General features: G+C 46.7%; 1 protein-coding gene across 4 annotated transcripts in view; it reads left to right on the top strand.

Annotated features, from left to right (window-relative positions):
* HJURP (Holliday junction recognition protein) overlaps positions 1 to 23,039 on the top strand; it is a 678,247-nt gene that overhangs the window by 46,241 nt on the left and 608,967 nt on the right. For 2 of the 4 annotated variants that reach the window (XM_085606804.1, XM_085606808.1), the window contains exon 2: positions 14,439 to 14,618. The exons of 1 other annotated variant lie outside the window; for it this stretch is intronic. The gene's annotated coding sequence lies outside the window, so the exon portion shown is untranslated. Of the gene's footprint in view, positions 1 to 14,438; positions 14,619 to 21,318; positions 21,451 to 23,039 lie in introns of those variants that run through there. One more of the 4 variants, XM_085606807.1, reaches the window with a different exon arrangement.

Genomic DNA, 23,039 nt, shown 5'->3' with positions numbered 1-23,039 from the left:
ACCCCTACTCTAAATGCAGCTCCGGTCTATTCAGCCCTTTCCTGACCCACCTAGACTATCCAGAGCCACTCCTGCTCCCCAGCGCCTGTCATCCAAAACCCAGACAGTCAATCCACAAACCCAGCAGAAGCCTGCTGGATGGCTGAGCAGGAAAATACCTACTTTCTAAAAGTGGTATTTTCAAACACAGAATGTAAAAATCACCTTCACTAAAGATGCATCTTTAGAATCTGAGTTCAGGCATACTAAACTTTATTTTCCTACCTAGTTCCCAGGGCCAGTTATGTTTATAAGATGTTATAAACAAACTTCCCATTCTGTCCTATAGGGAACAGGTAGTCTTGCAATAGTGAAAAACGAAATTGGCAGTATTTCACTATCAGGACATGCCACACACACCAGGGCATGTCCTACCTTTCACATACACTACACCCTGCCCACATGGGTACTTTGGGCCTACCTTAGGGGTGACTGACATGTAAGAAAAGGGAAGGTTAGGGCTTGGCAAGTGGGTGCACTTGCCAAGTCGACATGGCAGTACCAGACTTCACACAGGCTCTGCAATGGCAGACCAGAGTCACATTTATGGGCTGTTTGTGTGGGTGGCACAATCCAGTACTGCAGCCCACCAACAGCATTTGATTTACAGGCCCTGGCACACGTAGTGCACTTTACTAGGGACTGACACATAAATCAAATAGGCCAATCATGGGAACACCAATCCATAACACATTTTACCACAGGTGCACCTGCACTTTACCACTGATCAGCAGTGAGAAAAGTGCACAGAAACACTACGCCAGCAAAAACAGAGTCAAAACCGGGAGGTCAGAAAGCAAAAACTTAGGGGAAAGAAGCCAAAAGATGCCAAGTCTAGGAGTCACCCAGAATACATAGGTTGGAGTGTAGTGTTATAAGGTTTGAGGCTGTGTCTAGAAGTGTGTCTGGAAATGTTGCAGTGCTAGGTACAGGTCTTTAAATAGCAGGAAATTACAGGAGGAAGATGGTGTAGGGTTGCATCCGGTGAAGAGGGCCTCACAACCTTGTATGGAGACGTTAGTTTTAGTGCTATTTAATGTTTGCTTGAACACAATAGCTAGGCCACCTCCTGTTTTGCCTATACAATTTTGTGTGATAGTTTCATAGTCTAGAGGAACGGCTTCATGCAAGACTGGAGCCATATCATCTTCCAACCATGATTCAGCTATGAAGAGTAAGTCAGGTTGTTTGTCCGTGAGAAGGTCATAGATGTGATACTTGTTTTTTTTTTTTTTTTTTTTTTTGAAACCGTTTATTGCAGTTTATAGAAGTTACAGGTATGGGCCTACAACCACCCGGCCGGCCGCTAGAGCATCAAAAGCATATTACATACATACAGCAAAAAATTTTCTCAGCGGTGCACAGTAGGAAAACAGGAGTGATCAATGGTGCAGGTCTCCAAGCTCCATGCCCACAGTACGGTTCCATTTTCTTAATACAAAACAACATAAACAAACCACAACCGCAAGGCAACCCTCGATCCAAAGTGACAACACGTGCTCCATAAGTGGGGGATCCACACCAGCAGCAAAATTCTGAAGAGGGGGACGGGAGTAGATCAGGGACTGGGGGACCGCGCGCCCGCGGCCAAGGGAGGGGCGCCATCTAGGGAGACGGAGCCGGCGAGGCCGCCGGTAGCAGCGGCGGCTCACAAATACCCCCGCGGTAGGCGTTCCAGGGGCCCCAAAGTTTCATCCACGCCCCAGGCTTACCCCTCGCCACATACACCACCTTTTCACGAAACATACACCAATCCATATGCTCTTTCCAGGCCGACACCGCAGGGGGCCTCTGGGATCCCCACAATTGGGCAATATCACGCTTGGCTATCATGTATCCCAGAGTCACCCACCGCGCCTGCGGGACCGAGTAGTCATTTGGTTCCCAGACATTCAGCAAGCATCTCCTCGCTTCAGGCAGCAGCGTGACACGCGTAACCATTCGTAGAACCTCATGCACACCACGCCAGAATCGCTCCACCTTCGGGCACTCCCACAGTATATGCATGAAAGTCGCCAACGCACCACAGCCACGCTTGGCCCCGTCACGTAGACCCGGTGAAGGATCTTGAGCTGGACGAAACGAAGGCGAGCCGGGATGGCCACCTCTTTCGGAGAGGCCACCGCGGAAATCCAATCCTCGTCGTCCAGCTCCAGCCCGTCGGCAACCCAAGCCTCGCGGAGACTAGTCAGCAGACACGATCTATCGTTAATCAATTTTTTGTATATGAGGGAGATCGTGCTGTCCGGGACATGGCCATCTAGCACTCTGTCCTCCAGGGGGGAAGACTCCGGAATGGATGCAACATCCGGGAAGACGGAGCCCAGCGCATGGCGGACCTGTAGGTACCGAAAGTACTCACTGCCCTGCAGCTGAAACTCCGCCTGCAGCGTCTCAAAAGTTTTGAATCCCCCCCTCGTCCAGAGATCTCCCACCGTGCTGATTCCGATCGTGTCCCACTTCTCGAAGCCCTTCGACGTCCACAGGGAGCCCAGCCTCTCAGATGCATACAGCGGAGACGCTCGGGTCAAACGGTCCTTCCACCCCATAGCTGCATTAGCCGCGTGCCAGACACGCACCATGACACGCGTCGGCCCCGTCAAACGGGAGTCGGGCGCGCCAGAGTAGAGCGCTCGATTATAATCGCCACCGGGCAGAAGCGTCCTGTCCATCTCGAATGCCGGGTTCAAGGCGGGCCCGTAAAGGCCATGATTAATTGCAGCTAGTTGGGAGGCCCAGTAATACCGTTTGATGTCCGGGAGGGCGACCCCTCCGTCGTACCACGGGAGCGTCAATTTAGCCAGAGCAATACGCGGCCTCCCGTCCCAGAACAGGCGCCGCTGGAGGCCCTCCACCTCGCGAAAGTAGCGTGCCGGGACCAAGTCCATGGTATTCTGGAGGGCGTAGAGGAAGCGCGGCAGGGACATCATTTTAAATAAGGCCGCTCGGCCGAGCGGCGAGAGCGGCAGACGCCGCCAGCGCACCACGTCCTCCCTCAGACGCTGGAGGGGGGGCAGCAAGTTCCGCTCATAGCGGGCCTCCGGGTCAAGAGTGATATATATACCCAGGTACCGGAAACCCTGGGAGGCAATCTGGATCGGACAGTCCCGTGGCAGGACCGGGGCCTCCCCGGAGAGCACATAGACACAGGATTTCGCCCAGTTGATGACCAGGCCTGAGTTGCGACCGAAGGAGCGCAAAACATCAACCAGGACGATCAGTGACTTGCGCGGGGAGGCGAGATACAAAAGGATATCGTCAGCATAGAGAGACACGCGGTCCTCATGCTCGGGGGTCCAGCGGAGACCACGGATAGAAGGGTGCCACCGCAGCCACTCCGCCAGGGGCTCCATGGCCAGGGCGAACAGGAGAGGCGACAGGGGACAACCCTGTCGCGTGCCCCGCCCCAGCGCGAATGGGGCAGATACTCGCCCATTCACCACCACCTGCGCCAACGGGCCCGAATATAGCAATTTGACCCAGCTGACGAAACCCGGGCCGAACCCAAACTTCGCCAGCATCGCCCAAATATATGGCCATTCGAGCGTATCAAACGCCATGGTGGCGTCCAAGGACGCCAAGATGGCTGGCTCCCGCACAAATGGGACACGCGCGAGCACCCCGTGCAAGCGCCGCAGATTAAGCGCCGTGTTGCGGTGTGGTATAAAGCCCGATTGGTCTTGGTGGACCAAATCGCCCACCACGCCAACCAACCGGTTGGCCAACACCTTGGCGAGGATTTTGGGCTCCGCGTTCAAGAGCGAAATCGGCCTATAGGATGTGACCCGTTCACGGGGCTTCCCCTCCTTGTGGATCACCACAATTGTAGCCAGACGCTGGTCCGGCGGGAGGGAGCCCGGCGAGTGGGCCGCAAGGAACATCGCGCGCAGGTGGGGCGCCAACACATCCGGGCGCAACTTGTATAGCTCAATGGGAATACCATTGGGGCCCATGGCCTTGCCGGATGCGACCGAGCGAATAGCCGAGGCGATTTCGTCCGAGGTGGGAGGGGCGTCCAGCGAATCCCTGTCCTCCACCGTAAGGGAGGGCAGTGCGATGTCCCGAAGCAAGGCATGGGAATCTTCCTCCGAGCAGGGAGAAACCGGGGAGTAGACTTCGCGGAAATAATCCGCGAAGCAGGAGACAATGGCTTCCGGCTCAGTGACGCACACACCATCCACGCTCTCAATCAAAGGCACCACGCGGCTCGCTCTCTCCCTCTTGTCCAACCACGCAATCAATTTGCCAGCCTTGTCACCCACATCATACAATCGCCCCTGCTGCTCTCTACTGAGGCCCCTGGCCGCCTCCGTGACGAGGGCCCGATAGGCCGCCTGCTTTAAATGCAAAACATGCAACTTGGCGTCTGTTACCCCGCTCCCCAGGTCACCCTCCAGTTCTGCAATCTCGGCCTCAACCCGGGTCACCTCCTCCCGCTCGCGCCGCCGGGCATTGGAAATAAAGGAGAGGGCCTCCCCTCTAAGAACCACCTTGAAAGCCTCCCACAGGGAGATGGCAGACGGGACCGACCCCACATTCTCATCGAAATAGCGCTGTAAGGATTTGATCAAGTCGGCACGAATGGTGGGGTCGCGCAAATACCATGCATTGATCGGGGCCACTCTGCCATCCCCCCTCGGGAAGACATCGAAATGCAACAACAATGGGGAGTGGTCTGAGATACCCCGTGCCAAATGGCGCACCTCCCCCACCCTCCCTGCATGGGCCGCCGGGACAAGGATGTAATCAAGCCGCGAGAGGCTACCATGGGCCCCCGAGTGGAAGGTGTACTGTTGCAATACGGGATGCTTTAAGCGCCAGCAATCCACCAGGCCCAGCGTGTCTAAAAGGCCGGGCAGCCACGCCTGTGCCCGGGGGAGGTCCCTAGGGGGATGGCGATCCATAGACCCAGAGGCAACCGCGTTAAAGTCCCCTCCAACCACCAACAGGCCACCCGGAAGGTCCAGAAGGAGGCGCCCCAGGTCCGCAAATGTAGTGGCTTGTAACCCAGGCGGGACGTACACTGATATAAAGATAAACACTCTACCCTCCATTCGTCCCACCAGAACAGTGTAACGTCCCCTCTCATCATGGCGCACCTCGTCAATCTCCAACGGGAGCGAGTTCTTGACCATAATACCCACCCCCCGCGAGCCCGAAGTGAAGCCGGAGTGGGCCGCCAAACGATATCCCCGCCGATTCATTGCATGAAAGGTGTTACCTATAAGGTGTGTCTCCTGCAGGAAGACAACATCTGGTGAAATACGTTTTAAATACTGCAGGACCACACCACGTTTAATCCTATCCCCCAGGCCGTTAACATTCCATGACAACACAATCAAATCCCTACCCCCCATGATACGTCAAAACAATCGGTCGCCCCCCACCGAGCATCTTAAAAACAACAAAACAGTTGCGGGTTTGCCTTGCGGTGTTAACAAACAACACACCCCCCCCACCCCCCGGTCCCAACAGAACTCCCCCCTCCCTGCACCCCTGCATGGATACTTGTTTTTTTAGAGAATGTACTTTGGTGATAGTGCGACTTTGTTTTGAAGAAGAGTGAGCAGTATTTTGTGGGCTTGTAGCAGGTGTGTTCTCAGTGATGGTATTAGCTGTATGAGGATGGCAATAGTGTAGATGTTCTGTATCGTGTTCTTTGTCCAGCAGGCTAAGAAGGCATTTTGATGGGTCAGGCATGTGTAGGTGGTGGAAATGGTGGTTGAGGGTGATTTAGTGAGCTGTGTTGTTTTTGTAGAGTAGCCTTGTTGTGCACTAGACCTGGAGATGCAAAGTTGTGAAGAGTGGCATGTTGCTTATTCTGTTTGCGTCTGTTTAGGGTGGAAGGTGTATGAGTTTGGGGGGGGTGAAGTATGTGGGCCATGTTGTAAGGTTCTAAATTGTCCAATGGATGAGAGGCAGTTAAGAGAGTTTCTGTTTTGCGGTATATTTCATAGGTGTGGGGGGAAAAGAGAAAGCTTGGCATTGGAGTAGGTTTATGGTGTGTATTATTTGTATAGTTAGGTGAGAGCGGGTGTATGTTTCCAGTTTGTGACGGAAAGTTTTATGAGGTGTTGTGTGTGAGAGATTTTGTTGTGGTGTGTGTGTGTGTGTTATGTTTTGTTTTAGGGGAGTAGAGAACAAAAGATAAGAGGAAAGAGTAAAAAATAAAGTATGCAATTAAAAGCAAATTATAATCAGTAGTCTGTACAACATACAAAAGAACCAGAGCAAAATTAAACACTTATGTCCACAGCCTAACAGAAGAGAAGGGCTATTCATCGCAACCTCTGTAAGACATTCTCCAATCTCTCAATTTTCTAAATGACTGTACGAGACCCCTTAAAACAAAATTAAAAATGAATGAGGCAGACAGGTAGAGACGTTTGGAAGTGCAGAGATTTCATAAAAACAATTTGACAAACTGTCAATGGTTAAAGTTTGTGAAAGCTCTATATAGGAGAAACACACATTTTAAAGTGAGAGAAAATACAATTTTAAAAAGCTAAACACAACCCTACCCCCCCCCCCCCACACCCGAGCAATGTCTGGATTGCATGCTAGAGCTCAAGTTCCAGTTGTTTTAAGTTTAATTTACAGTGACGTTTACAATTCAGAGAGAATACTGTAAAATCTAAATATCAGGAAAACTTAGCTCGAAAAGCCTTCTCGGAGACCTGATCACATTGGCTGTACGCTGGCTTTGGCACCACCATCCGAGACTGAAACTGCAGATTTCTCTACACATTTTCAACTGCTTTTCCAGAACCCGAAAGAGCGCGCAATTACAGATGCAGGCCTCAAAAAATCTACTCACCCACTCGTTATGCTGAGTCCGATTTTATCAAGTCAAGCTATTTTTAGCACCTATTGCGAGTGAATTTAAGCTGGAAGGACCAGGTGTTTTGTTTATTCATAAAGGGAAGGAGCAACAAAGATGTCTTTAAATCTTTTTTTTGTCTTGACACATTTGCTGTCTGTTCAAGGACAGAGGTCAAATGTCAGTTTGTCTTTTTACTAATTGCTGCTTATCCTATCCTGGAAATGGTGATAGTTTAAAAAAAAAAAAAAGATTTGAAAAACATTCCTGCCCCTGCAGTGATGACAATGCGGTTAATAAACGAAGAGGCAAGCCAGCATTCATGTGTATCCTATATGTGGCTAGATTTGTATTATATATAGAACAAAGGGCTAGTCTATTAAATCAACTAGAAATAAACAGCAAAAGGCGCACCACTTCCACAAATGTAAGTAATATCAAATTAGTCCATGTACATAATATGTTTTCTTTTTCAAAAGTTCTTCTTTATTGTTCATTTGTTAAAGTGACATTTAAGAACAGCCAAAGCAGCCGACGCGTTTCGTCCAACTTGGGACTTCTTCAGGGCTGCAAAATGTATATATAAAACAATATATAAATACCACAAATAACCACATCTAATATATACAAACCCAGTAAACATAATTTGTGACATAAGACAAGTTCAAAAGCGTGTTACAAAAAGAAAAAACGTTACTTTTAACAATACACAGAAGACATAAACAAGCTAAAAACAGGATTGTCAATGAATTAACAGTTGTTATAAATTCATATTCGTCATTTTTCAGATAAGAACAACCTATCAACAAATTAACATGATTCTGGTTAAGTAACAGTTTAAGAGCGTATATTTATAGAGTGCAGTTGGTTTCTTAACCCTAGTCTCATTCCTCAGCCAAATTTGCATTGACCGTTTTTGATTTGGTCAAATAAAAAAAAAAGTTATGAGTTTGTAAACATCATCGTGTTGTCACCTTAACTGACGCAATAAAGTTTTAAAAGGAAGGCAACAAGAGAAAGAAGAGACCCAAGGGTGTACCCACCGTAAAAAACAGTAAATCGGTGTATGTTTGTTTTCTGGAAATTTCTAGAGCATCAGTCAACGTCACTAGAGGAAGTCAAAGTGAGAGGGCATTAAGCAGAGGAATTTCCTAATGACTTTAAATATCAAATTAACGTTAATACGTCATTTGTTGTGATAACCTTAGTCCTGACCGGAAGAAGTTAACAAGGAAATAAGCGTAAAAGAAGCGTAAAAAATGGTTTCATAGTACGCATTAGTAAGCGTATTTGGCCTAAGCAGGTATTCCATATATATCCCCCACAAAACGTTTTTATAAAAAAGAAGAGAGAGGAAGAGCTTCCCCTGGGGGTATGTGTACTTACATTCATGAGATAGAGAATATGTCGATTAGGGTACAGGTATATGTCAGACAAATGGCAATCACTGGTCCCGTCTTTTTAATATAGCACCGAGACAAAAGGTTATCCAATGATAAGGATAAAAGTCAAAGTCTTTAACATGCCTAAAAATAAAGACACAACAGTCTAATAATCCAAAATGAATCAAAGTATGTTAAGTTATTTAGACACACTCACTCATTCGTTATGTGTTGGTAAACTCATATTATAAACTAAAAAGAATAGCCTAATAAGTCAAAAGAGATATCTGGTCAACATAGTTACAACCAAACTAACAGTATAAAATGGAATGGTCCCATTATCACCATCCCTAATGTTTAAAATTTGAGGTTATGTATGCAAGTGAGTCCTAGTGCTAACATAGAGATTCTAGGTGATGTCGCTTTGACATCCAGACATATTACTCAAATACCACAAGCCCTTAAGTATTAGCTCAATAAAGGTATAAATTTGTTAAAGTAGAAAAGAAAAGTTAGGTCAGCTCAATTCCAGGGAATAAGACACAAACAAAGTTCTTTCAGAACCTACCCGATTCCGCATGTTCAAAATCCGGGACGGGACCCAATCCGTCAGCGGTCTGTAACAAACAAGAATTGCGCTCGCGTGTTTAAATAGTGTTTGACCCAGGGGTTGTGAACTCAAAACACCTGAGTCGCATGCCTCGCTGCCGGGAATTGACATCATAACATAGTCGGTAAGAAACTGAGGTAAACTCGGTTGCCATGTTGGAAGGGTAAAACGTATGCATTAGTCTTAGGCGAGATCAAGCACACGATTGAATATTTCATTACTAATATACACCAGAGATCAGCGATCGAAGAATAGTGAATGCACTATATATCTAGACAGGTGACAGCCCATTAGTGGTATTTTGGCACAGACATGTCACAACTCTATAATGTGTCAGAAGGCAAGCGACCCCGCGGCCATGTTGGAAAAGGCATAATTGAAAGTATCGGCTTTATGGGTAGACAAATTTGCGAACTGTTATCATAAATCCGACAACAGAATAAAATTTAAATTTGAATCAATAACATGTAATTAGAGCTTTTTCATGGAACGGGCCTCGTATGTCGGCGAAAGTCGAGACTGGCGGCCATGTTGAGAAAGTAAAGAACGCCGTAATAGCGCAAAAGAACTGATCATATGTCTCAAAGAAGGGGAAAAGATGTACATAGGCATAAAATGCCCAACGGATTTAGATGGGAAGCATATTGAGTTTTCTTCATGGCACGGGCATCCTATAACGGCGGAAATAAAAAACATGGCGGCCATATTAGAAAAGTAAAGTTCACCGTATTAGCTCAAAAGAACTAATCATATGTCTCAGATAAGGAAGAAGATGTACATACGGGACGCATTCCAAAGTGTCAACTCATAAATACAGTGTCGTGAGGGGTCGCATTGGAGTATATGCATGTAACAAATCGTGTGAAAGAGCAGATGTTATACATTTGGTTATGGGGATCAAGGAGGGTTATAGCTATCATTAGTGTTAAGTTACTTTGTTGCCGATCACCCATCAGAATTCAACGAGTCCAGTGACATTGCCTGTCGCACCAAGAAGAGACAACATGATTACTGTTATGGACATTAACAGGAGATTAATAAACAATAGCTGTATAACTATCATTAGTGATAAGTTACTTTGTCGCCGATCACCCGTCAGAATTCAACGAGTCCAGTGACATAGCTTGACGTACCAAGAAGAGACAACATGAATACTGTTATGAACATTAGCAAGAGATTGATAAACAATAGCTGTAGTGAATAACAGGTTGCTCTGTTACAAATTCATACCCAGGGACCAAAGGATCCAACAAAGTTGTAAATAAATGACAAAACATTAGCATTACCAAAGTAGCACTCAAGGATAGTGAAGTTAGTAAGCAGTAATGGTGAATGGATACAGGAGGCGTAGCAAATATCAAATTGCTCCGCTACAAGTTCATACACAAGGACCCAAGGATCCAACAAAATTGTACATAATAACAAAACATTAGCATTACCAAGGTAGCAGTCAAAGATAATGAGGTTAATAAGCAGTGATGGTGAGTGGATACAGAGGATTCATATGATGACATACAATAAACCTGGATCAGTCTTTCATAAAGTATATTCTAGAGAAAGTAATGCATTTCGGATTCAGTGTTATGTCCCATTTCCACACATCGAAGCCTACATATCCAGCCTGCCTCATTTCGTCTTAATTCCAGCTCTCTATTTCCACCTCTAGGGGATGGTGGTATATGGTCTATCCCGAAGAACCACAATTCATTGGGCTTGTGCCCTTTGTCCTGAATATGTGTGGTAAGGGGATACTTAGAGTCACCCTTCACTGCCGCTCTCAGGTGTTCCTGTATCCTGACTTTAAGTTCCCTTTTGGTACTGCCTACATAGATGATGTCACACGGACAGCCCAATATGTATGTTACAAAATTGGATTTGCACGTAATGGTGTGTTTGATCTTGTGTGTTTTGTCAGTATTGTATTGGAACGTTCGTGTCCTATTTCTTCCCATTTTACACACATTGCATTTCATGCATGTGAAGAAACCCCCTTGACCCCCTGTCAGCCAATTGGGGGTTTTGGGGGACGTTACAAAACTAGGACATAATAGATTCCTCAAATTGTGGCCTCGTCTGTAGGTGACCCTGGGTGTCCTAGGAATTTCATCCTTTAAGCCTGGTATTTCACAGAGTAATCTCCAGTGTTTTCTAAGGATATTATAAATCCTACCACTGTCTCTATTGTAGGTGGTAACAAGGGCAGTGGTGGATTGCTTCTTGTATCCTATTCGTGGTGTATTTTTCTCCAGGGTGCTTTCTCTCTTCACCTTTAGGGCCCTCTTTTCAATCTTATTCATAAGGGGCACAGGGTAACCTCTATTAATGAATCTCTTCTTGGTTTCTGTCACATTTTGGATAAATCCCTCCTGGGTGCTACAAATCCTCCTCATTCTTATCATTTCCCCAAAGGGGATGTTGTTAACAACATGTCGGGGATGAGCACTGTCATAGCGTAATACACTATTACAGGCGGTGCTCTTGCGGTGAACTGTACTCTGTACTGAGTTATTATGTACAAAAAACTGGATATCCAGGAAGTCAATCCTCTCCTTACTCCAGTTCATCGTAAATTTTATGTTGTACGGATTGTCATTGAGAAAATGGAAATAACTCATCAGTTCAGGGACAGGTCCATTCCAGATGATGATGACATCATCAATGTACCTGCCCCAGAAAAGTACATATTCCATCCATGTGGAGGCATGTCGGCCCCAGGCGTGCACCCGCTCAAACCAGCCCATAAAAAGGCCGGCATAAGCGGGCGCAAACCTGGAACCCATAGCCGTACCCTGTATTTGTTGGAACCATTCGTTGTCGTGGAGAAAGTAGTTTTTGGACAGGATGATGTCCGTCATCTCCATTAGCATCTCATTATGGGACAGATGGACAGCCGACCTTTGTCCCAAAAAGAATTCCATGGCCCTGAAGCCAAATTCCTTTTTGATACTGGTATAGAGGCTGGACACGTCAAGGGTGGTGAACACTAAGGCATCTGTCCATTCCAAACCCTCAAGTTTAGATAAAATGTCCTTACTGTCCCTCACATAAGCAGGTAGGTTTTGTACCAATGGCTGCAGAAAGTTATCCACATATTCCGATAATCTCTCTGTGGGGGAATTAATACCGGAAATGTTTGGTCGACCAGGTGGGAAGGGGGCTCCCTTATGAACTTTGGGCAGAATGTAAATGCACGGGAAGGTGGGTTCCCCGACAGCAAGGTATTCATATTCCTTGCCGTCAAGTAGCCCAATCTCCCGCCATTCAACTAATTTACCATTGATGTATTTACATAATGATTTCATGGGGTTATGAGTCAGCTTCGTATAGCAGGTTGTATCAGCTAATTGCCTTTCAATCTCCCCCATGTAGTCCATTGTATTCATAACCACCACGTTTCCTCCTTTGTCTGCTTCGCGGATAACTAGTGCAGAATTGGATCTTAACTCCCTTAATGCGCGATTTTCGGCTATGGTGAGATTGTGTATCGTGTCATGGTTTCTAATGTGCGTAGCCTGTAGCCTATAAAGATCCTGGCTGACCTTTTCCCAAAAGGTATCAATATTCGGGTGTGTGCCTGTTGGTATGAACTTGGATCTTTCCTTTAAGCCACTATTTATATTCAGATCCTCATCAATGTCCAGTTCCATACGTAAGGAGTTTGTGTCCATTTCGGTTTCAAACTGTATGGACAACATGGATTTGAGAGCGTTAAATTCTGCAACCGTTTGTTGTGAACCCACATGGTCGTGTTGGTTGTTAGTACACATAGGCCAGACTCTTGAGAAATGGTCTTTCAATTTTATTTGCCGCACAAATTTAAACAAGTCAACAAAAATATCAACATCATTGCCTGACTGAGTTGGACAGAAACCTAAACCCTTACTAAGAACAGATATTTCACAGTCTGATAGATCTTTCTGGGATAAGTTCACAATCCTTAGTTCCTCCATTGTAATTTCCTCATTAGAGTCTAGTTCCTGTTCCCTCCCCTCCTGGATCTTGTTGATCTTTCTGAGGTCACATTTGTTGTATTTTTGTTTTTCTCGCTGTTTCTGCCATCGCCTACCGCCCCTTCTTGTCCTTGGTCCTTTGGTGCCATCCTCCCCCCTACTCTCACCTTCTCCATTTCTAATAAAAAAGACGAGGGTTGGGCGGTATTGGTCTGTATGGGTGTTACATCTTCCGGGGGTATTGAACTGACTGAGGGGGAGATTGAGGACACACTACCCGCAAGTGATGAACCCAATGTGTCCTCACGTTGTCTCTTTCCCTCTCCTACAGCCTTGATGTTATCATATTTGCGGGCAAAAGTATACACCCTACCATCCCTGTAGTCCTTATCATCTCTGCGTATTTTCTTCACTTTTTTATCCTTGAGATAGATTTGATAATCTTCAAGGATTTTGTTGAGAATCTCGTAATTTTTTCTAATCGCCTCTTTAGGTTCCAGTGTGGCTATATCCGCCTCTAAGTCACTAATCTCCTGTTGTAACTTCTTCCCTTTTCCTTCAGCATTTTTAATGAGTATCCGCATCATCACAAATGATGCGTCATGTAAGTTCTTCTCCCAGTCCTTGAGATCATCAATCTCCAGGTTTTCGAAGGTGGGAAAAATGAGGATTCTCAGTCCTCTAGGAATCTTATCATTTTCCATATATTTTTCAAGGGTTGTTCCGTCCCACCATCGAGCCATTTCAGCTTTTTTTAGTCTCTCCAACTTTTGAAACTTACTTTTAAGACCCTCAGAGCTGGGGGTTGCTGTAACCAAACCTCCCGTCTTTGAGCCAGTTGTAAACAGATCCTGAGCTAACTCATGTCTTCTATCCTTAAATTGGGCCATCTTGGTCCAGGGAGTAAATTGGAATCAGATGTGTTCCAATTTATACGTTTTATATTAATACCAAATATTTCACCAGATACTGGGGCAAAATGAGAAATTAACAGCTGTTTATTTCTCATTTTGCCCCAGTATCTGGGGAAGTATTGTGTCAGCGGGTACTACTCAAGAGCGCACACACAGGGTGAATTTGAATTATCACCAACTAATTTAATGGGTTAATTGATAATCCGGTGCTGTCCTAGAGGGATACCGCTGGCTTTGCTCCTTCTTGCTTCTAATAAATCAACTAAAAGTGTTTTTTGTACAGCAGACATGTAATCCAAATTTGTAAAAAGTGAATATATCACCCCTTAAGCTTTCAAGGCGCTGCGGGCCATCGGGGAGATTAAGTGAGCTGTTGCCCAGAGTCACATGGTGCTGAGCTGGTGCCGGGGATTGAAGCATGATGCCCTGCGCTCTGGAGTCAGCCGCTCTGGCCGCTGCGCCACATGCTGAACTAGTTGATGTGAAGATGCTTTCATATGTGATAAAGGCAGCTCGGTGAATTAAAATATTTGCCCAGGATCATATAATTTGAAACCAGTTCATGGGTCCAGTTCATTATAATTAAGTTGAGTAGATTATTTAAGTCACAGGACCTGCAGGTCTAGTCACAGTTGTATGATTTTTCGAGGCCTCCCATGGCATGCGGGACACAAGATTGTAAAGTCGTGCTGAATAGTTTAAATGTGTTTTCTGCTTTTACAGAAGCTTACGAAAATCTTGAATGTTCCAGCGACAAGAAGTGGCGAGTGCAGATGTCTCAGAGGAAAGTAAAGCTGTGTGGATGCCTTCGTGTTTAGTGGAGTAATCCGGAAGCAGGATTGGCATTTTAAATGTGATTTCGCTTCACAAAGAGAACATGAGAGTTTGGAGAGCAATAGCCAGGTGAGAGCGTTGTCTGCTGACCGCTCCTGTTGCTTTGGTTTCACACAGTAACAAAAAATATACCTTGGAAAATGTAAGCGCAGCGTCCGTGAAGCAGGCGCTGTGCTGATACACAAGCCCCCAGTTAGTCCCCGACCCCCAAAAAATAATTTAGAAATGAAGGTAAATTAAACAAGCATTGGCATAGCCAATAGGTCTTGCCTTTGGGACCTTATAAGTGTTTAGCTAGAGCTATTGGTTTTGCCAATGTTTGTAATGGTAGCGGGGCATATTAATTTGAAATTAGTATAATATATATAGAAGCGTTGTTATCAGCGATAGAGAACGCAAGTTTGAAGTAAGATGTAAGTATAGGGGGTTAGAAATAAACATGTGAGAGAGAGAGAGATTGAGTTAGTATGAGGGGAGAGTAATTCAATATAAAGAATTATACCCAGAGGAAGCATAAAGAGTTATAGTTTAATAGTAGTAAGAGAGAGAGAATTAATTTGAAATTGTGTATATGTATGTACTTGAGCGAGAGATAGAGGAAGTGAGAGAGAGAATGACAGAATCAGAGGGGGGAATTAATAGTGTGTGTGATGATAATAGCGACTTTAAGGTGAAAGCAGGGGGAGAATAGTGTGCAAACAGAGCTCAACAGGAAAAGGATGGGGGTGAGATGTGGCTTAAGGGCTACAGCTGCAGCTTTTGGAACCAGGGAACCGGGTTGGAGTCCTGGCGTCGGTTCAACACACTGTGATTATGGGCAAGTCACTTAATCTTGTGCCTAAAACAAAATGAATGTGACGTTGGGTAATGCAAGTGTTGCTCTTGTAAAGTGCTCCAATAGCTTCCAGTCAAGTTCAGGCTATATAGACAACTGCGAAACAAATGTGTAGGAGAGGGGTGTACTGTACATATATGGAGTGAGTGGTTTTGCGCAGGGCTCAGAAGATTAGCTGTAGTAGTATGCAGAGCACTACCAATACATCGCAGAGGGGGCTCCTCTCAGGGACCCCTTATTCAATCTATGGCCTAAGGATAACGGTGAGAGATGGCAGTCTGGGGGGCCCTTATGGCACTGTTTTGTGTTAGCCACTGGTATTATGTAGATTGAGCAGGAAGCTGACGAGTGTGGTGTACAGTGAGGGAGTGGCGTGTGCAGTGGCAGAATGAACTGGTGTATAGAGAAAATGGGCTTGAGAGCGGTGTGCAGGGAGATGAGGTGTAGTTTACATGCCGCAGGATAAAGTGGTACAGCGCGTACATGGACCTGGAATAGAAGTGGTGCGGAGGATGGGCCAGGCGGGAGAGATGTGTACGAGTCAGATACTGACCATACGAATATGTATACTGGCAGCACAAGGGGTACCATGCACAGACCTTACAAATACATGCAGCGAGGGCATACAGCCTTGACAAGAGACGTGCCTCCTACACACCATAGAAAGTTTCTTCTCTTGTACGATAGATGCCTCCCTGACACTAAGATAGACGTCTCTAACTGACGTGTGGAACAGTGCTGTACAGTGTAGGAACGTCTGAGGATAAGTGTGGCTGTGGAGCCGCGGGAGTGCTCACAGGAATGATGTAGACACAACAGAGCAGAAAGTGTGTGAATAGACCTATGGCAGTGACCTTGGTGTGACGCAGGGCAATGCTAAGTCTGAGAGAGCCGGGAGGTGGAAATGTTATGAAGGTAAAAAGAACAAGCATTGGCATAGCCAATAGGTCTCGCTTTTGAGACCTTATAAGTATTTAGTTATGCACCACAATATCCTTGGTGCAACAACATCAACTGTTGCATGGCTAAGCACTTATAAGGTCCCAAAGGCGAGACCTGTTGGCTGTGCCAATGCTTGTTACCCTTGGGGTGGAAAAAAAAATCTTAACTCTGCAATAGTACAACCCGCCACTGCCTTTGATGTAACTTCAAAGAGACTCGTTTTTCAGTTTTACAAAGCGCAAACTTGGAGCGCTTTACATGAGCACCAGTTACATCACAGAAGGAAATATTCATTTTTTTTTTTAAATCACAGTACCTCAGGCTCAAACCTGTTGTCTCAGCTCGAAGGTCGGCTGCTCTAGCCTTACGCCACAACCTCACCTACAAGAACGGAAGCATTTTCAATATTATATACAACAGAGTGATAGTTGTTGCTCATTTATCTTATGAAATTTACAACCAATTGACAAAGCCAATAGTCCTGGCTTGTTGGTGTAACGTTACTTGTTGTGTTTTATATCTGGAGGAATGGACAGAAGCTGCAAAATACCAGTCGGGCGGCACACTATGCTAAACACAGATTATTAGCTTCAGTGTTTTAAGCCACATCCTTAATTACAGCGGCCACGCCCCTATGAGAGAACCCCCCCGTTTTTCCATCCTACTTAAAGCCCTGTGAAAGATATGCATAAATGCATGACATAGTTATGCAAATATGCACCTAGAAGTCTAATTTACATACCTTCCAGTCTAGGAGCCGTAATTCAGTGTTCATGTGACGTGGCGAGGTTTGTGCTGTCAATGCCGTCATGGATATTGTGAATCTCTGTGTGTTTGCATGTCTACTGGCACTCACGAGACAACCACGTCACTGTAACCCCCAGCTGGCATGCGTGGAGCAATCAGAGACTACCAGAAGAAGGAAGTGACATGTCTTGCACTGGGGACATTGGCACACACATGCATGATATGTTTAATCCGTCTTGGTGAATATATTGCACTATGTGCAGTCCAATGCACGGGCACTCTTTCAACATTGTGCCCAACATTACTCTGCTGTGCCACACGTGGGTGCCCTGCACCAGGTGCAGCACGGTTAGGTACTGCCAGAGCACTTGGAGCAGCAGTCCATACTGGCCACCCTACGACATGCCACCAATGATGCCATAGCATGAATGACCAGCTGCGCAGAAAGTACCTTGACAGGAGCAGACATGGTGCCGGAGCGGCAGTCGTACTAGTGAGCTCTCTGATGATGCCCCTGGTCACACGGTGAGAGTAAAGCCGTTGCCATCTCATGAGAAGGAGGGTTTACTCTGTAGAACGCAGACCCAGTCCCCAACTCCTTCACGCAGCAAAACAACCACAACGTGTGGAAAACATATACAGTCCGTTACCCGCCACTTCAAGGCTGCGATTCTGCTAGAGACATTGGAGAGGATGTGGCATAATGGCCAGAGCTGCCGAGTTTATAACTGGGGAACCAGGTTAGAGTCTCGGTGTTCTCTCAACAACTTGAGATTCTGGACGAATCACTTGATCTCCCGGTGCCTACCAAACACAAATGCGTCCTTATGTAATGTAACTGGTGCGCGTGTAAAGCGCTCCAATACCTTCGGGTCGAGTTTGCGCTCTTTAAAACTGAAAAGAAAAAAATGATGTGCAGGGCAACAGCTCACCGGTGCAGCAGAGACCGCGCTGCCCCAAACCTCTCGCACAGCCTGTCCATTATGCACCCACACCTAGATATTCTCCCCATTAAGCGTACAGCTGGGTCCCTCAACCATGGTTTCCCCCCCAGGGGCCGGAGCGCTAAAATCAAGAACGGAGAGAGGAAGAACCAAAGTTATCTAAATGCTGGGTGGGGTTTCCATATGGAGTGGGGGGATGGGGGTAGTATACACACTGTACCTACTGTGTTGTCTTATCCCACAGTCACTGGTCAATGTTTGAAATGTGGTGGCCTGGGATAAGCTTCTTCCTATGTGGTAGGAGCAAATGACGACACAGATCCGCTCCAGAGAAGTAAAACATGTTGGTCTAAGGTCCCTCGATGAGATCTGTCTCGTCAGTTTAGCGGCTAAAAACCACAAAGCTGCTATATAAGTATGAAGTGAGTGTATACATTAAGAAACTTTAAAGAGCACACGAATCCTTTTCAAGCCAGTGTTTGCGAATTATGTTAATTTAACGCATGTAGTAGTAGCTAACAGAGAGTATGGACTCGCTTAATCTTCACATTCAAAGTGCTAATGCTTAACAAGCATTGGCCGCGCAACAAGCAAGCCGTGCGGCCGCGACCGGAAGTTGTGTGTGTCCGCGCGCGCGCAAAACGGAAATTAAAAAAAGCACGCGAGTGGTGTGCGGGAAAGTGATCGCGTAAGCCAGATGGCGCCTGTGCGTGTCACCGTGCGCGGAACTGCAAGCTTTAGGCCATGGTAGGATTTCTAAAGCCCACTTAATAAATGTCTCGCCAGACCACCGCATGCGCTGGCTAAGGCGAGACCTAAAAAGGAGCCATGGCATAGAGTTACTTTCTTTAAAAAAACCCCAGTTAACGGCATCAGCGACGTTGGCACTGAAAGCAGAGAACGCGTCCGTATTGAAAAAGTATGACAATTCTAATAGGTTACTTACTGTGCCCCATGAGAAAGCAGGACTGGGTCAGAGTCGCTTGCATGCTAGGTGATCGTGGCTCGACCACCACTGAAATGTTCACGCTCCAAGTCCTCGACAGCACGGGCACGCTCCCGTTAACCTGAGCCGCGGCAGCAGGGTCCCTGCAACTCCTGCTATTCGGGCACTTAGAGCAGTTCAAAGGAAACAAGAGACGGGAGCGGGAGCGAGTGAGCGCGGCAGCGTGGTGAACGTGCTATTTAGAACAAGCTGGAGCTCTGAACCGGAAGCGGGTGCAGTAAACGCTTAGGATGCAAACGAAAGAGCGTTACCAGTCCAGTGGCCATGTTAGATCAGAAAGAACTCGTGGTAGTTTGCGAGTGGTGTGCCCACGCACGCCACAGCGAGACATCTGTTTTCTATTATCGCGCGCACGTTTGGGCACGATAATTGCAAACAGATGTCACAAGTGCGGGTAACCGCAAGCAATAGGCCGTGGGCTGAGCAAAGGCGGACATGCACCCGCTTTTGCCCAATTGCGTGCTGTCTTTCTTATAAAGACGCACGCAAAGGCCAATAGCCTGTGAACAAAAAACACGCACGAGCGTGTGGTCAGCATTTTGAAGCCCCCTTACTAAAAGTCTCGCCAGTCTCGCGCTTGCTCAGGCGAGACCTAAAAAACCTGTAAGACCACTTGTAGCAGGGGCAATCTGCTGGGAAGGTCCGAAACACAAGAAGGCGGGACTAACTAAGCATGCTAACCAATCCAAAGCAGGCATGTATGAAGGACACAAACAAGGGAAAGTGACAAAGTGGTGAGAGACCGCGGGTGAGAATGAGTTTGCGGGAAGTTGAGAATGTGTGTGAGGGAGAGGAGAAAGCATGAGAGAAATGAAGGAAACTGCAATGAATATTAAGATATAGTTAACCAAAGACTGAGAGAAAAGAGGAGAGAGTGTGTGAGAAGAGGACAGAGGTGTGTATGGGAGAGAAAAAAGTTAAGGGGGAGAGAATTGGAGCCAGAGAGAACTATTGTTTAGCGAGTCTGTGAAAGAGAAGTGAGAGAGAACAGAAAGGGAAATGGAACAGAACAGACGTGTGCTAACAAATACAGGGAGAATGTGGGGTGTCTGTGCCTTCCTTCTCATTGTATTATCCGCCTGGCATATCTGGAGATCGGGAGCAGGCAGACTTGTGGCAACAAATGGTGCCACAGGTGAGCTGCTGGTGCGCCCCTGTACATTCTCATTTTCATTGCTTGCACCAATGATATGACTAGTTGGGATACAAGCTTTGTGCCGGTGACGAGCTTATCGCCAGTACCGCTTTTACAATGGAATCAGACTAACATTTGAGTGGGGGTGGTTGATGTTCAAGCGCTAACTCCATTAGTTCAGCGGGATGCAGAGGGCTAATTTTTGACTGAGTAGAAGGGCTTGTGACCATCGTACATTTAAGTGGAGGATGCTGATATGTCCCATGATTGAGCAGGTGGTTATCCATTAAGCAAATTGCTGTTGTCTTGCAAGAGAGTTGGATGGAAGAACTGCCCTTGAATTGAGTTATGATTCTTATACAACGCAGTTCGGGATGTTAACGACGTTAGTGTTTAGTAGAGAGCTGCTTTAATTTCAAAGTAGGGTTTTCTATATTTGAGTTTGGATGGGAGGATTTAGATGCATATGCAATAGGAATTAATAGCATTTGCCTTACAAGTGAGTAGGAGTGGGTCAAAAGATGCAAGCTTATTGACAAGTAAAGTTGTTTCTCTGAACAGAATTCAGGTCAGGCGTAATAAATAGAATCACACCCCAACAACTTATTTTCAGTGTTGTTGAGGGGCAAGCCTTCTGTGATGGCCCAGTCATAGTAACTTCTAAACCTTGAATATCTCAGAGTGCCTCCCTTACTGGCAACGTGGCACCAATGGAATCTCCCATAGTTGTCAAGTAGTCCCATATTATATCTAACATGTTGCGGCTGTAGTTTCAGTTTTACCGTTAGGCCCATACGCTAGGATTAAATGAAAGTAAGTTTGGCCGAGGCAGCGGGAGGTAACTGTACGGGAGACAGTTGTCCTGGGGTGAAGGATTGTGCACTCACATTTGCGTGTGAACGCAGCGGACCCAGTGGAGTGACCCTCGAGAGCGGAGGTGCCTGGTCGTCAGGTGCTGGGCCGGCGGCCAGGAAAGGCAACGCGGCGCACCCAGGAGGTGGGGATTACGGATGACCAGGGCGGCGGTGCGCTGCTTGTTCGGCCGATTCCGAGGCCACAGTGTCACCTGGAGGAGATCCGGGACTTAGCAGGCGACCTGTTGACTCACGGGAGGCTCCCCACTGCAAACACGTAAAATGGAGGCAGTGCGATGAAACGTAGGCGGGACCAGATGCAAGGTTGGTGGAGTGAGGCATCTGAACATGAAACCGTACCTGGGAAACGAGCCACGCCAAGAGAGGAGAGCGGAGGCCACAGAGTGCTGTGACGACGACGGCTCACTGAGAAGTGTGGTAAGGAGCTTGGGAGTCGTATAGGCACCAAATGAGAACAGTAAAACCCCGGGAATCATTCTCATAGAAGGCCTGATTAGAGTAGCTCGTGCCAAGGGCCGGGCACGTCCGTGGCTTTTTAAGGTTACACATCTGGCTAAAGGAGTCAAGTTGCCAGCCGGGAGGACCTGTGTGAAGGTAAAAAGTTCTAATTACCTTTCCTTTAGTTGCGTATTCACAAGACATTCCCCACCATTGTGAAACGGAAAGCCATGCCTGTTACCAAAACCACAGACGCTACCTTAGACGGTTTCCTCCAAAAAGCATTAGGGGCTGTTAATAAGGAAATAGAACTAGCAGAACCAAGACTCTATTAGCCCCACCTCTGGATCTCCCAGTCCAACCAGTACCTGCTATAGGGGATATTAATCCAGTCATTGCTGTAACTGACTCTACACAGGGGCCCCAACCGCCACTTTCACCCACCATTATAATCTTGAGTCAGGGTGATCCAGGCGTCACACATGAACTCAAGGATCCTACCACGCAACCATCCTTGGAAGAAACTGGGCCCCAGAGTGCAACAGGAGGGAAGAGGAAGCGCACAGAACTGGTAGGGACCGACCATCGACTGAAGGGACAATCTCTAAGGGTCAAGAGAACCAAAGAAATCCACTCTTCAGGAAATGCTGGCAGGGTCCGCAATGGGGGTGGAAATATTATTGCTCAGATTGATATGGACACATTGACTGACAATGTCAGTAAAGTAGTGCGATATGCTCTGGAATCCATCTTATCTCGTTTGATTTGTATAGAGGCGCACCTTGACAGTCTTCTGCAGGCTCCAGGTAGAATAGTGGCGCCAAAAAAACAAAATGGTATGATCACTCCACCTATCTGTACAGGCCAAGGGGCAGAGGATGCCCCTCGCGGCGCCGCCAGGGGTGGGGCGGCCACCATAAGTGGGGCATCCACTTTAAATAACCAGGCAATAACCCACAAGCTTCCCCTTACCTCCACCAATTCTGTTACAAACTTGATGGCTCAGCCAGTACGGGCATGTGGATCAGTTGGAATTTCCAATCGGTATAACTGTAGGCAGGGGCAAGGGGTTACAAATCAACGTGTTTCGGCACCCATAGTGGGGGAAGTCAGCCCAAAAAAACACAAATACAAATGACGTTGTGAATGGCTCTCCAACCAGGCGGGGGGCTAATAGCATTCTAAATTTACCCCCGGAGTGTACACACTATTCACTGATATTGACAGGGATTCCTTATCTCCCACACGGCCAACAAGAAAGTTGTCAGAGCCTTATTAATAAGTCAGCTTATTGATGCTGTAGGAAATTTCCGTTGCAGACAAATTGGTCCGAACATATTATCATTACAAGTTGAGTTGGTTGGGTAAAATAGCCTAACACACAGAAGGGGACTGCGTTGTCCTCAATTTTAATAACTCTAGGTGTGTGCATCTTGCATTGGAATATCTCAGAGACTTACCCACTGAACAGATAACGACTTGTCCATTAGGCTTCTTTTATCCCTCCCACCAGGTGGCACTTAAGAGACAACAGCCTTTATGGCCTGCACAGAACAGTCGCCTCCCAC

The sequence above is a fragment of the Triturus cristatus genome, chromosome 5_2 (genome assembly GCF_964204655.1).
Source record: "Triturus cristatus chromosome 5_2, aTriCri1.1, whole genome shotgun sequence".
NCBI classification, from domain to species: Eukaryota; Metazoa; Chordata; class Amphibia; order Caudata; family Salamandridae; genus Triturus; species Triturus cristatus.
Note: the sequence above shows the minus strand (reverse complement) of the source record. Positions and strands in the feature narration are given on the sequence as shown.